General features: G+C 41.4%; 1 protein-coding gene across 1 annotated transcript in view; it reads left to right on the top strand.

The window, feature by feature from the left end:
* The window catches only part of DOCK2 (dedicator of cytokinesis 2), a 416115-nt gene that overhangs the window by 159770 nt on the left and 243271 nt on the right, over positions 1 to 13074 (top strand). The gene's annotated exons all lie outside the window — the stretch shown is intronic.

Genomic DNA, 13074 nt, shown 5'->3' with positions numbered 1-13074 from the left:
TCCGTGGAAAGGGGAGTACTTTTTTTTTTTTCTGTGAGTAGAGTCAGTCTTTAGGAAACAGAAGAGATGTTTTTATATCTGGGGGCAAGGAATGACATGATTCAGGGAAGGTTGGAGAGGAGTAGTTATAATCTTCCAAACTTCCAAACGACCCCTAGAAGACTAAATATTTATCTGCTTGAAACCCATTCTGAAAGGCAAGCTACAACACCACATCCTCTTAGTTACAGGGTACAAAGTGAAAGAAGAAGAGGAGATGGTGCCTTCATATAAGAAAAAGAAGGAAAGAAATTGTCAGCATCTTTGTTCTTTGAGAATAGATAACACATCTGATATTTTGCATCAAACTCTGAATTGATAAGATGTAAATTTAGGTGATATCATTCATCCATCCATTCATCCTTCCATCCATCTGTCCAACCATCCTTCTATGTACTGACACATTCATTTTGTATATTCATTCATGTACTTTGAGCTTCCTCTGTGTCAAGCAGATACCGCACTTTGGTCATTCACAATTGAAATACGTCGTCCCTTAGTTTTGGGAAGTATGAATAAGGTTTTGTGGGCACCCAAAAAGAACAACAGCTAATCCTGCCTGGGGTGAAGTGGGAGTTTAGAGTGATTGAGTCAGAAAAGGCTTCCCAAAGGTGATGATTGAGCTGGGTTTTTTGACTGCTGAGTCACCTGATTGGCAGGTGGCCAGGGGTAGAAGGGCATCGCAGACACAGGTAAAAACCTGCTCTTAAAGGCCTTCAGGTTCCTCTCTGTTGGAAGAATGAGCTGACCAAGGGTGGCTGGGTTAGGACCTGGGAGAAGCAAAACTACACCAGACACAGAAGACAACCCCTTGAAGGAGCTGTTTGCAGTCCAAGGCTAAGGTGAGGTGAACTCTGCCTCGTGATGACATTGTGATTAAGGGAAGATTAAAAATCACCCAGAACTAGGAGCACTGGGAGCGCAAGACTACTGCTAGATGCTACACACTTATCAGGAAGGAACTCAATGTACTTCTAGGACTAAACACTTGCATTTCGTTCAAGATGAGTTGGTTATACTAATGAATTATGCTAGACTCTCCCTCGTTGAGAATAAAAAGGGACTGAATACTCAGAAGCAGGACTTCCCTGCTTGCCACTGGTCAGGGAAGGATCAGAGCCAGGGATTAAAGTGGAGGGCACTGAGTATATTATGGAGACCAGGAAATAGATGGCCTTCTTCTTTTCCAGAAAGCCACCAGAAACCATAGATCAAATTGGAAATTTTGGAGTAAATCAGAAGAATAAACTCGTTCTTCCTCTTTCAAATTTATTGTAGATACATAGCGGTCAGAGAGAGATAGTGAAGGAGGAGGAAGCACACAACCTAAACTTTCTGAAAAGAGTTGGCTGGGGATGAAAGTAAATATTAGCTCTGTGATAGAACTTTAAAAATATTTGAAATCATCATTACAATTTGGGAACAGTGAAGACAATCACGCATGCTTTATGAACATTAAAACAGACACACGCATATGCTCTGGGGGTCAGTGAGGGGAGAAAGAGAGAAAGAGAGAGAGGGAGGGGGAGAGAGATTGAACTCTACCTTCTCCAGATGAGGAAAATGCCTTTGTTCTAGGAGGAAGGATTTTATCAGCACCATGGAGAGCGGCACAAGTTTTGTGTTGCTCGTTCCTTCTAGAGATGAGTTTCCAGGGAGAGTTTTAATTCTATCCAATCTTAACTGAAAAGACAACATTGATGTCTGTGTAACTGCACATGTAGATCAGAGGATGCACATTCATTCCTCAGATTTATTGCCCTTTTCCGGCCAATTCTCTTGCATTTAAGATTGGCCTACTTCCTCCATCCCCTCCAGGCAAAGCAACAGGTTCAAGGGTAAGATTTTAAAGTCTCCTCCTGTTGGTGGTAATTTTTCTAACGTTTCTGGCCTAATTGATCTTTAAGACTTGTCAGTGAGCGCGGGCTCTGAATTCTGGCTGAGACACAGGATCCTGGGATGTTTCATGAGACCTCTTTCTGAGCTCAGTTTTGTGCCTGCCTGATTTGGGAGGGATCTGTGGGGCAGAGAGTCCATTAAAAAAAAGAGGACAGTAGAGTTTTGATTTGGGGAGACCCTGCTGAGGAGACTAGATCAGTCACCACCAGACGAGCTGTCTGGTATCTATATTCTTTGTCGGGAGGATTAGGGACATTTTCACTGTGGGAAGGAGGTTAGAAGATTGTGTATGTATTTTGATTCCACTCTCAGCTTGTCTAAGAACCCCTTAGTCATTTGTGTGGGGTCAAGCTGTATGGCCCATACAGTTGAGGAAGTCCATGCCCAGAAGCTTCTAGATTCGACATTCTGATTTCATCCCCTTATCTAAGAATCTCTCCTTACTCTCTACAACAATTATCTGACATCTCGTATTCGCTTTTCTAATTAATTAATTAAACGAAATCTGCATCCCCTTAATAAAAATGTGGTAATTACTTCTTGTGTGTCAGATATTTGTGCTAGGTGTTGACCCTAAAATAATGACACAGACCTAATCTCTGTCCTCAAGGATCTCACAGGTGATTCACAATCTATTTGTTCAGCCATGAAGGGGGGTCAGGTAGGAGTGGATATGTTATGACTTTTACCTCAGAGGAGCTTATAGTCTAGTATTCTAATGCTCTCATTTGGAGCCTCATTTTAACAGGAGAGAATTAGCCTTCAGTCAAAGAATGACATTTTATTCATGGAACCTCAAATATCAACAAATAGTTGGAGGCATATTTGGGAAATCATTTGGGGTGGGGGAGAATCATTCTGGTCTGAATAGGTACCTTCTTTGCCTGTGGCTAAAGCCATCCCAGGATGGTGGGTGAAGGCTGGTGACAAAGCAGAGGCATGAAGCAGAAGGAAGCAGAAGAGAAATGCCAGACTGCTAGTGAAAGGGGAGAGAGAGAGGAGAGCAGGAATGGAGGGAGAAAGCTTACTGTGTAGTCAGGGCATGGAGGGGTGGAACCATATTTGAATGACTTTCTGGATAAATAGGAGCAAAGATCTTCACCACCAGGGTTTTTTCCACCACTCCTTACCATATTCTGATGGAGGCATAAAATACATTGTCTCCTGAACAAGCAAAATATATTAAACATTAGATAATTTATTTACTCATTAAAAAAAGGGTAATATATAAGCGCCTTCTGAATTTTCTAAACCAGTAGAGTTAAACAGCCTTCCTATCTGGAGTTTATCTTATTCTCATTCAAACAAGGAATTTTGACATTGCCCTAAGCCAATGTAATAACACTGAAAACGAGTGAGTGTACAATTTCTGTTAATTTTTTTTTTTTTTTTTTGCGGTATGCGGGCCTCTCACTGTTGTGGCCTCTCCCGTTGCGGAGCACAGCCTCCGGATGCGCAGGCCCAGCGGCCATGGCTCACGGGCCCAGCCGCTCCGCGGCATATGGGATCCTCCCAGACCGGGGCACGAACCCGTATCCCCTGCATCGGCAGGCGGACTCTCAACCACTGCGCCACCAGGGAGGCCCAATTTCTGTTAATTTTTAAAAAATATTATAAATAGTTCACAGACCCCATTTCTACAGTGGAGACCTTAAAGGTGCCCATTGCTGGCGGGCCATTTGCAAATTTATCTTCCTTGTTACATTTAGCTATTACAAACAATACAAAATTGCTATAAATAGCCATGTATACAACACAGGAGCCTTGCAACCAAGAGGACATGGATTCAAATCCAGTTCCACGACCTACAGTTCTGTGACTTTGGACAAGTTTCATAAACCTCTGAATTTTCTCATCTGTAACATGGGGAGAGCCAGTGTAGTACATTGATAAGATTATTCTGTGAATTAGCTGAGATATTCATGTAAAGAACTTATAAATAGTATCTGGCATATATTAAGTGCTCGGTATATACTGAATGGTAATAATAATCAGATTAGAATGGATCTTATTTTACATCTTAAAATAGGGTAATACTTATTCCCAGGGTTTTGGTCAAGATGTGGTGAGATAATAAATACAAAGCACATAGCCCATTGCCTGGCACATAGTATGAATTCAACATATGTTAGTTGTGTTCTATATCCATTTTTCCTTACACAATCCCCGTAGATCCCTCCTGTTTTTTGAAGAACAAAACCCAAAAGTGGAGTATCTCCAAGGAACATCTTCACAAATGGCTCCAACCAGCCTCCATTCATCAGCATTAAGATGTTGGACTCATAGACCTTGGGAGTTTCATTTTTTCCATTCTAGGCTGTAGGTTGGAGATTTCAGAGTGTATTTTAATAAAAACCCCACAGAGCAACTTGCAGGATCTGAATAAAAGCAACATTTCTCTCTAGGCACAATGGGATTTTTCTGTGGGAGGTGATGGTTTTGTCATTTTTTTTTTTCTGGTTGCTTTAAGTAGATTCTTCTTTCACCTGCCAGGAAATGGAAGTTAAAAGCATCTGATAAATGGAATAAAATATTTCATAGTTGCGCCTTCTACAACAGTGTTAACCCACGTGACTTTGTAGTTCTTCTCTGTCCGCTCGGTAGCGTTGACAACAGCCCTCCAGCATGTGAGCCCTGAGACTCCATGGCCACGCTAGCACAGGGTGGGAGCCCTCCGGAGGGGAAGCACCCTCGCCTCTGAACACAGGGCTGCCTGCAGCACACTGCAGTCCCTGATAGGTATCCACTCAGTCCTCTGTGATATGATTCCTTAGGTGTGTAGACGGACTTTCATTTTGTTCCAATTGGGCAATAGTTCTATTTTCTTTGTTACTATACATGATGACTGTGAAGATGCCCAACAAACCATAGCAAGTAACTTATCCCTTTAACCTCACATCTCTCCCCCTTCTCCCGGTTTAATGATTTCCTATTCATTTTCCAGACCTTTTGGACATAGAAAGTAGTTTTCAAAAACATAACTGAGCTTCTATCACATGTGGTGCTCTATCGTCTCCTCTTACTGATATATTAAGGCTGTCTTTCCAGATCAAGGAACGTCTATGCTCTCCTACTCCACTGTGTGGCTAAGCCATCATTGATGTAACAGGATCCCTGATTTGGGGACATTTATCTTGCTTGCTACATTTGGGTATTAGAAGCAATACAATATGCTCTAAACAGCTGTGCACACAAATGTTTGTGTTATTATTTACTTTGGACAAATTTGCTGAATGATTTATCATCTGCAGAGTGCTGCTGCATCCATTCATTTCTGTGATCCTAAAAGATGGAGGCAGTGGCAGTTAGAAGCCTGGACTCTGGAGTCAGACAGGCCTGGGCTGGAACTTGGATCAGCATTTACATGGTGTGTGACCACAGCCAGAGTCTATTTCCTCATCTGTAAATCTGGGATAATAGAAGTATTTCCTGCATTTCATAGGGAGGGGCTTGCAGAATTCCTTAAGGTAATGTATGCACAACATGTAGTAAAAGCTCAAAAAATATTAGTGATCAGTGTTAGAAATACCTGCAGAGAATCATGAGATTCTCAAGATAATTCTGATCCTGTGGGTGCGGTTATGCCTGTGTACAGATGAGGAAACTGAGGCTCAGAGATGTAAGGTTGACCAACAGAAGAAAGGAGCATAATTAGTGGTAGCTCCATAACCTCTGTGCGAGGAGAGACTCTGTATTTTCGTAACCCTGAGAATCATTGCCAGAGAGATTTTGGAGGACCTGAAGCATCTCCCACCTCCCAGCACCACTGCACTTCGTATCAGGGAAAGAGCGTGGAATTAGACAGAGCTGAGCTTGGGTTCAGGCTTGGCCCCCAGTGAGTGGATAATTCCTGGGCAAGTGACTAAGCTTCTCTTACCCTCATATTTCACATCTGGGGCTTCACTGGATTTTTTTTAAAAAACTAAATGAGATCATAGATGTCAAGTCTACATGCACAGCTTCTAGCTTATAGGATGACCTCAAGGTTGTCAGGTAACAGCAGCGTGAGAATGAGGACCCACATCTTCTTTTCCTTTATTATCTCCCTCTACCACCAACTCAGACTCTCCCCTTCTAGAGAAAGCTAACCCACGGTGCAGACACTCATGACCACATGAAGGCATTGTCCAAGTCCTACCTGGGAAGTGGGGGGGGGGGCGTGGTCCAGTGGGTAGGAGAGTCAGAGATGATGGGGTGCAGCAAAGCCCCCCCGCCCGACTGCACTGACCCCGACTCCCACTTCTCTTGAGTCGTCAGCTGCCTCTGTTGCTTGCTTCACACAATAAGCTGTTGTGCAGTGAAGTCAAGTCTTTCAGGATGGAAACCAGTTCACACAGGAGGAAATAAACTAGCATTAAACCCAGAACTCATGAGAAAACCACATCACCTCCAGGAGCCAAAAAAAAGAGAGAGGGCGACTCTGCTTTAGGTGATGGCTGATACTATCTTTTGGAGTTTAGGATATTTTCTTTCTAGGTGAGTGTTTGTGGTGCCTTCAAGATAAGAATGAGGTTGAAAAGACTTATATAGGAACACAGAGCAGAGAAAAATTGTAGTGGCCATAGATGTCATGGTCAGAATATGCATTATTTCTCTTTTGCTAAACGAACAAAGAAGGTCGTTGGATTTAACTCTGTAGCTGTGACCTGGTATTCTTCATCTTAATACTGAAAAGAGGAGCTGGGATTGTCCTTGGCATGAACACAAGGACCAAGACTGTTCGCATGCTGGAGCAGAGGGGACAGTTGGCTGGACCTTGCTCAGCAGAACTGATTTTTCATTCTAGCTCTAATGACACGACTTGTCACTGGTCACATGACCTTATACTGTCACACCCCCTCCAAAAAAAAAATGGAAGTTTTTCTTTCTGTAAAATTAGGAGCTGGGTTAGAACTCTTTTCAAAGCTTCAGACATTCGTATTGCACAATCTCATTTTTGTTATTTAACCATTATCCCATGTACTTTTAATATTTCTAATTAAATCAGCTCACTTATAAACACTTAAACATGAAATTTTAGGGTAGAAATCCCTGAAAAGATGGTAGATAAAACATAGTTATATATTTTGGTCCCTGTTAAAAACCTACTGAAAAATATTAAAGGGAGTTTTTTTAAAAGGAAGGTAGATATCAAGTGGAAAAGTAAGAAATGACGCAGCAGACCCAAGAAGGGTGATTCATAAGCCAGCAGTGGGGAAAGCTGAAAACTCTTCCAACCTAAAGCAAAGATTCCCCCAAAGTTTCAGGTAATGGTAGTACCGGGTGCCGCTGGAGGTGGGATGAAGGAGAGGAGTTCAAACAAGTAGGATCAGTTGCAAGTCTGTGTAAGAAGCAGCCTGACTCCATGCATCTGGGTCACTGGAGATTTATTCTATAAAGAGGATAAAACAGCGGGCATCTGGAGTAGCGTACACCAGGCAAAATCGAAGACAGTGATGCCATACTCAAAATAAGCTTTTAACCAAAGTATGTGTCCTGGAAGCTGAAGGTTCTAGCACTTTCCTCCCACTCAGCTCCTGGAATGCTGGCAGCCAGGTCTTAACCCTTCAGGCAAGAGAAATCAGAATTCTTGTCTGTGTAATCTGACCAGCCCAGACTGATCCAGAAGAAAAACTTGTATATACTGATACTTGAGCCTCTCCTACTAACTGTCCCAACCAGATCACCCTGCAGTGAAGCTCCCAGACCACAAGCTCTACTCATATGCCCAGAGTTGGCAAACAGCCTTCAAGTCACCCGCACTGAAATGTGACCTACCACCACCAGTTACAGAGAACTAAGGAAGAACTCTAACAAGAAAGAGAGAGTGCAAAACAGGCAAACAGAAGACGAGTAACTTGGAGGAAAACAGTGACTCCATGAGGCAAAGCAAACTTAAAAATAGGCAGAGAGAATTTTGAAAAATAGGAGAAGAGGCAATCATGAATTAGGGAAAAGATAGTTTAAAAACAATCATCCGAAGAACTAAAAGGAATATCTGATTTTTTTTCCCCAAAATTTCTTTTTTCATTTTGGGAAATGAAAAGTTGTACAAGAAATGGGAATTGGTCATAGTTTACAAAACATTTTAAACACCAACTACTGATCAAACCAGAATTACAGTATAGCTGTATGGGAAGAAGGAGAAATGGGAAGGATGCCAGGGCCTAATGGGGCAGAGGGGGAAACAACAGTGAAATCCTTGTCTTACATGGTGGAGGGTTTACAGACAATACCAGAAAGAGGAAGACATTTGCTGAAAAAAAAAGTAAGTTTGTTACTGGCAACATGGTCATAAATACCAAAATAACAACTACGTTAGCTAAAAGAAGTAAAGAAGTTCCCCTGGCGAGGAGAAGGTGAGGCACTGCTGTTTTGTTGTTTTGTTTTTTTAATGAACCTTGGAGAATGTTTTTAAACTACATACATTTGTAACTTTGATAAAAATAAAGAAATTTACATCACTGCCATTAAGTAGTCAGCATCACTTGTATAACGTAGAGCCCTCAGACGGTAAAAAATATCATCTTATACAGTTAGATAGCATGTATCAAAGTTGTATTTGATAAACTAGGGAGCAAGCTGAACAATGAAAGAGCTGATTTAAAAGTATTTAGAGTTCTTGATTTTTCTGTGGGAGAAGAGATGCTTATAGAAAATTGTCCTTACAGTAAGACAAAATTCTACAGATCAGTAGAACCTTTAGAGAACCAGCAAAAAAACAAAACAAAACAAAATCACATTTGGTCATTTTTCTACAAGTCAACCTCCATCTTTATATAGCTATGATATTTCTGGTTTCTAATCAATCGTAGATGGTTAATCAAATAAAGATACATTTCCTGAGAGGGTAAGAGCACCTTCCTCCTCTCCCCCAGTATGGGCTTATCAGAAATACTCTATTTAAAAACCATGAGGATTAATCTCCAAAATATATAAACAGCTCATGCAGCTCAATATTAAAAAAACAAACAACCCAATCAAAAAATGGGCAGAAGACCTAAATAGACATTTCTTCAAAGAGGACATACAGATGGACAACAGGCACATGAAAAGCTGCTCGACACCGCTAATTATTAGAGAAGTGCAAATCAAAACTACCATGAGGTATCACCTCACACCAGTTAGAATGGGCATCATCAGAAAGTCTACAAACAACAAATGCTGGAGAGGATGTGGAGAAAAGGGAACCCTCTGGCACTGTTGGTGGGAATGTAAATTGATACAGCTACTATGGAGAACAGTATGGAGGTTCCTTAAAAAACTAAAAATAGAATTACCATATGACCCAGCAATCCCACTACTGGGCACATACCCAGAGAAAATCATAATTCAAAGAGACACATGCACCCCAGTGTTCATTGCAGCCCTATTTACAATAGCCAGGTCATGGAAGCAACCTAAATGCCCATCGACAGACGAATGGATAAAGAAGGTGTGGTACATAGGTACAATGGAACATTACTCAGCCACAAAAAGGAACGAAACTGGGTTATTTGTAGACACGTGGATGAATCTAGAGACTGTCATACAGAGTGAAGTAAATCAGAAAGAGAAAAACAAATATCGCATATTAACGCATATATGTGGAACCTAGAAAAATGGTACAGATAAACCGGTTTGCAGGGCAGAAATTAAGGCACAGATGTAGAGAACTAACTTATGGACACCAAGGGTGGAAAGTGACTGGGGGGCGGGGGTGGTGGTGGGATGAATTGGGAGATCGGGATTGACATGTATACACTGATGTGTATAAAATGGATGACTAATCAGAACCTGCTGTATAAAAAAATAAAATAAAATTCAGAAATTCAAAAATAAAATAGTAGGCTCAAAAAATAAATAAATAAAATAAAAACCATGCATACTCGTTTTGCTTTATTTCCAAGTTTTGGATCTTTTTCCTAAACACTAGCCATAAATATAACTTTAGAAATAAACACAATAAAAATGAAACAATTTTATTAAGTTCTAACTAGATGCTGTTGCGTACTGTCTGCTCTAACCTGAGGACTTTCCTCTTTATTAACAAAGGAGTCATGCATGAACTAAAGGGGTATTAAAAACACATTAGCGCCAAAGAGAAATTTTTCTACTTGGTGTTATTGAAAGGGTTAAAGAAAACAATGAAAGAAGGGGATACCTTTCACATAATTTGATTCAAAGTTAGGAAATGCTGTGTCTGTGTATTATTACTTAAAATCGTCTCATATATGGCATGCTCCATTACAATTCTGGAAATACTGTAGGAAAGCAGTAGTTTTGAGCCTCATCCTACAAAGTCCTTGGGCTGGCTTCAGGCCTAGGGTGAGCTAGGAAGACAGGGGTTGCCCCACCCACTTCGAGTTCTCCTTTTACTATGTTATTGTAGTAAGTTTATGGATAAGATTTCATTTAAAGAAAGGACTCCAAGCTCCTTCCAGATCTCACAGCCTATGATTATTAAAAGAAAAAAGTCACTACGATTTGCAGTGTGTTTAGGTTGGATGGATTAATTTCTTTGCCAGGGCCATAACAGGAAGACTGACTTTGTCATTTCAATTATAAGCCACTGTTTAGTCGAGCCCAGAAGACACTTTCCTGGAGGTTCCCTCCACTTGCCTGACAGTGGATCAATTAACGGCGGGAGATTTGTGGCTGCATTTTTACTGCTTTGCACAGGTTTATCATCTTGAAAGTTTTCCATTTGCATATATGCTATACATTCTTTGGACGGCATTTCGATATCATCCAGAGTTTAGATTATGCATTGCCTTGTGCTGCACTCTCTGCTACGTGATGGGAATCTGCAAGCCTGGCCGGAACGCTGCTGCAGACCTAGGGGAACGTGAGTTGCAGCCACCACTTATTGAAGGCTTACTACGTGCCAACCCTTAGTATCGAGGGCTTTCCCTGCAGTACTTTATTTATTCCTCAAACCAGTACTTTGAGGTTTCTACTGTTTGCCACATTTTATAAATAAAGAGGCTGAAACTCAAGAGAGGAAAGGTAATTTGCTCAAGGTCACCCAGCTCAAATAAGCAGAATTGAGATTCAAACTCAAATCTGTCTGATCCCAGAACACTCTGCTACACAGCCTCCCTTATTGGGAGCTTTCAGAGTGAAATGAATTGAATTTGTCAGTTTTTGACTTTTAAATCCCTAACTTCCCAAGCAGTCTAATTGCTACTCTTTGGACTAAGAAGAAATGACTATTTAAAAGAAGCAGCGGGCAGGAGGGCAAGAGAAAAGGGTTTTATTATCTGTATTGGTAAAGGAAGAGATGTAATCCTGAAAAAAAAAAATAACATGAAATGGAAACTATCATATAAATTTGCAGTGGGCTTAGGTTGATGAAATTGCAAAGGAATGAAGAGAAGATAAGGGAGTAATGAAAAAAGCACTGAAGATTTTCTAAAAGGGAAAGAAAAGATCAGAAGTCACTGAAAGCAGTTGGAAGTTGGCTCAATGGAAGGCAGGGTACCTATCTATCTTGACATATGGAAAGAGGCTAATGAAGCTCCACAGTAACAACCAGAGATCTGTGATCATGTTCCAGTCAGCCTGGGTGGGGTTTGGGTGAGGAGCAGGCTCTGGAGCCAGACTTCTGGGTTTGAATTCTTTTCCCTGACTTTCTGGCTGGGTGACCCTGGACAAATTACTTAACCTCTCTGGCTTCAGTTTCCTCATCTGAACAATGGCGATCATAACAGCGTCAGTCTTGTTGTGAGAGGAAGTAAAATGTTTAGCGAGGTGCCAGGCATTTAGTAAGAACTCACAGAAAGTTAGCTATTGTTGTTATTACCATAAGCATCACGTTCGTATAATGCAAGAAATACGAGACTGTTAAGTCAGGAAAAAGGCTTGAAGAAACAAACGGGAAGGAAGTCAGGAGAGAAGTTCACCTGCAGCCAAGAAGTAAAGGGCAGTTTTCTCTTGCCCACCACTGAGCATCAGGAGGAAATGCCAGTTGTGGGGAAAGGCTGGATGGTGGGGGGAGCTCAAACCTAGCAAGAGATTGAGGTCTGGATGGATTTAATGGAGTATGAGAAATTGTTTCTGTAAAATATATGCTCTGATGGAAGCTCTGGTGGCAAAGGTTCTTCTGGTGAGCTCCACAGGGCTGGGGAATCAGAGATTAGCCAACATACAGAAGAAGTGAGTCTGGGGCAGAGAGAGAAAGCAAGCTCTGGGTTATTCGTCTTTGGGTGCCAGTAGTCACAGAAAGCACACTGGGTGGGGAGGGGTTTGTTAAATAAGCACATCTTCTTTTGTTATCTCATTCTCCCTCCCCCAACTATGAATCTATTTTCCATTCATTTGTTACATTAAGAGACAAACCACAGTTAATGTAACAAATGAATGGAAAATAGATTCATAGTTGGGGGAGGGAGAATGAGAATGAGATAACAAAAGAAGATGTGCTTATTTAACAAACCCCTCCCCACCCAGTGTGCTTTCTGTGACTACTGGCACCCACAGTTAAGTTGAATGCAGCAAAGATTAATAAGGTACTTATGAATGAGTGAGTGGTCATCTGCTTTTTCAGCTACCATTTATTTATCACTGTCTTGATGTCAGGGTCTGGTTAGGTCCTGGAGTCACAGGATGTTCCCAAATACAAGCCTTCATTTCTAGAGCTTTACTGTGTTGTGTCATGGTTCTCAGCCATCAGAATAACCCACATAAAATTCAGAAATCACAGATGTCCAGGATCTATCTCAGACCTACAGATTATCCTGCTGTGGAATTAGGCGAGTGTATTTTTCACCACGGCAGGTATCACTTTTATGTTCACGTCAACCTTGAAAGACTGGTGAGAGAACCTTCCACAGTTTATAGATAAGGAAGTTGAAGCTCAGAAAGGTTAGGATGATAAGTGAGGTCACACAGCTGGCAAGGGCAGAGCTGGAACTCAGACACAGAGCTACTGCATTTATAATCCCAAGGGCCTTCCTCTTGGCCATGACCACTCTCCCAGGTGTGCATTAATGAAAATCTGTGCCTTAAGTCTGCGCCGGTAAAAGGATCTGAGGGTGTAGGTAAACATGCATGAAACCCTTGCCTACCCCCAAAAATGCTCAAAAAGCATCAGTAAGTCCTACCCAAGGTTCAGGGACTTGTATTTAAAGTGGACAGAACCCTATAAATGTTACAACCTGGCTCACTGTGGATGTC

Source organism: Mesoplodon bidens (assembly GCF_964165515.1).
Source record: "Mesoplodon bidens genome assembly, chromosome: 4".
Classification (NCBI taxonomy): domain Eukaryota; kingdom Metazoa; phylum Chordata; class Mammalia; order Artiodactyla; family Ziphiidae; genus Mesoplodon; species Mesoplodon bidens.
Note: the sequence above shows the minus strand (reverse complement) of the source record. Positions and strands in the feature narration are given on the sequence as shown.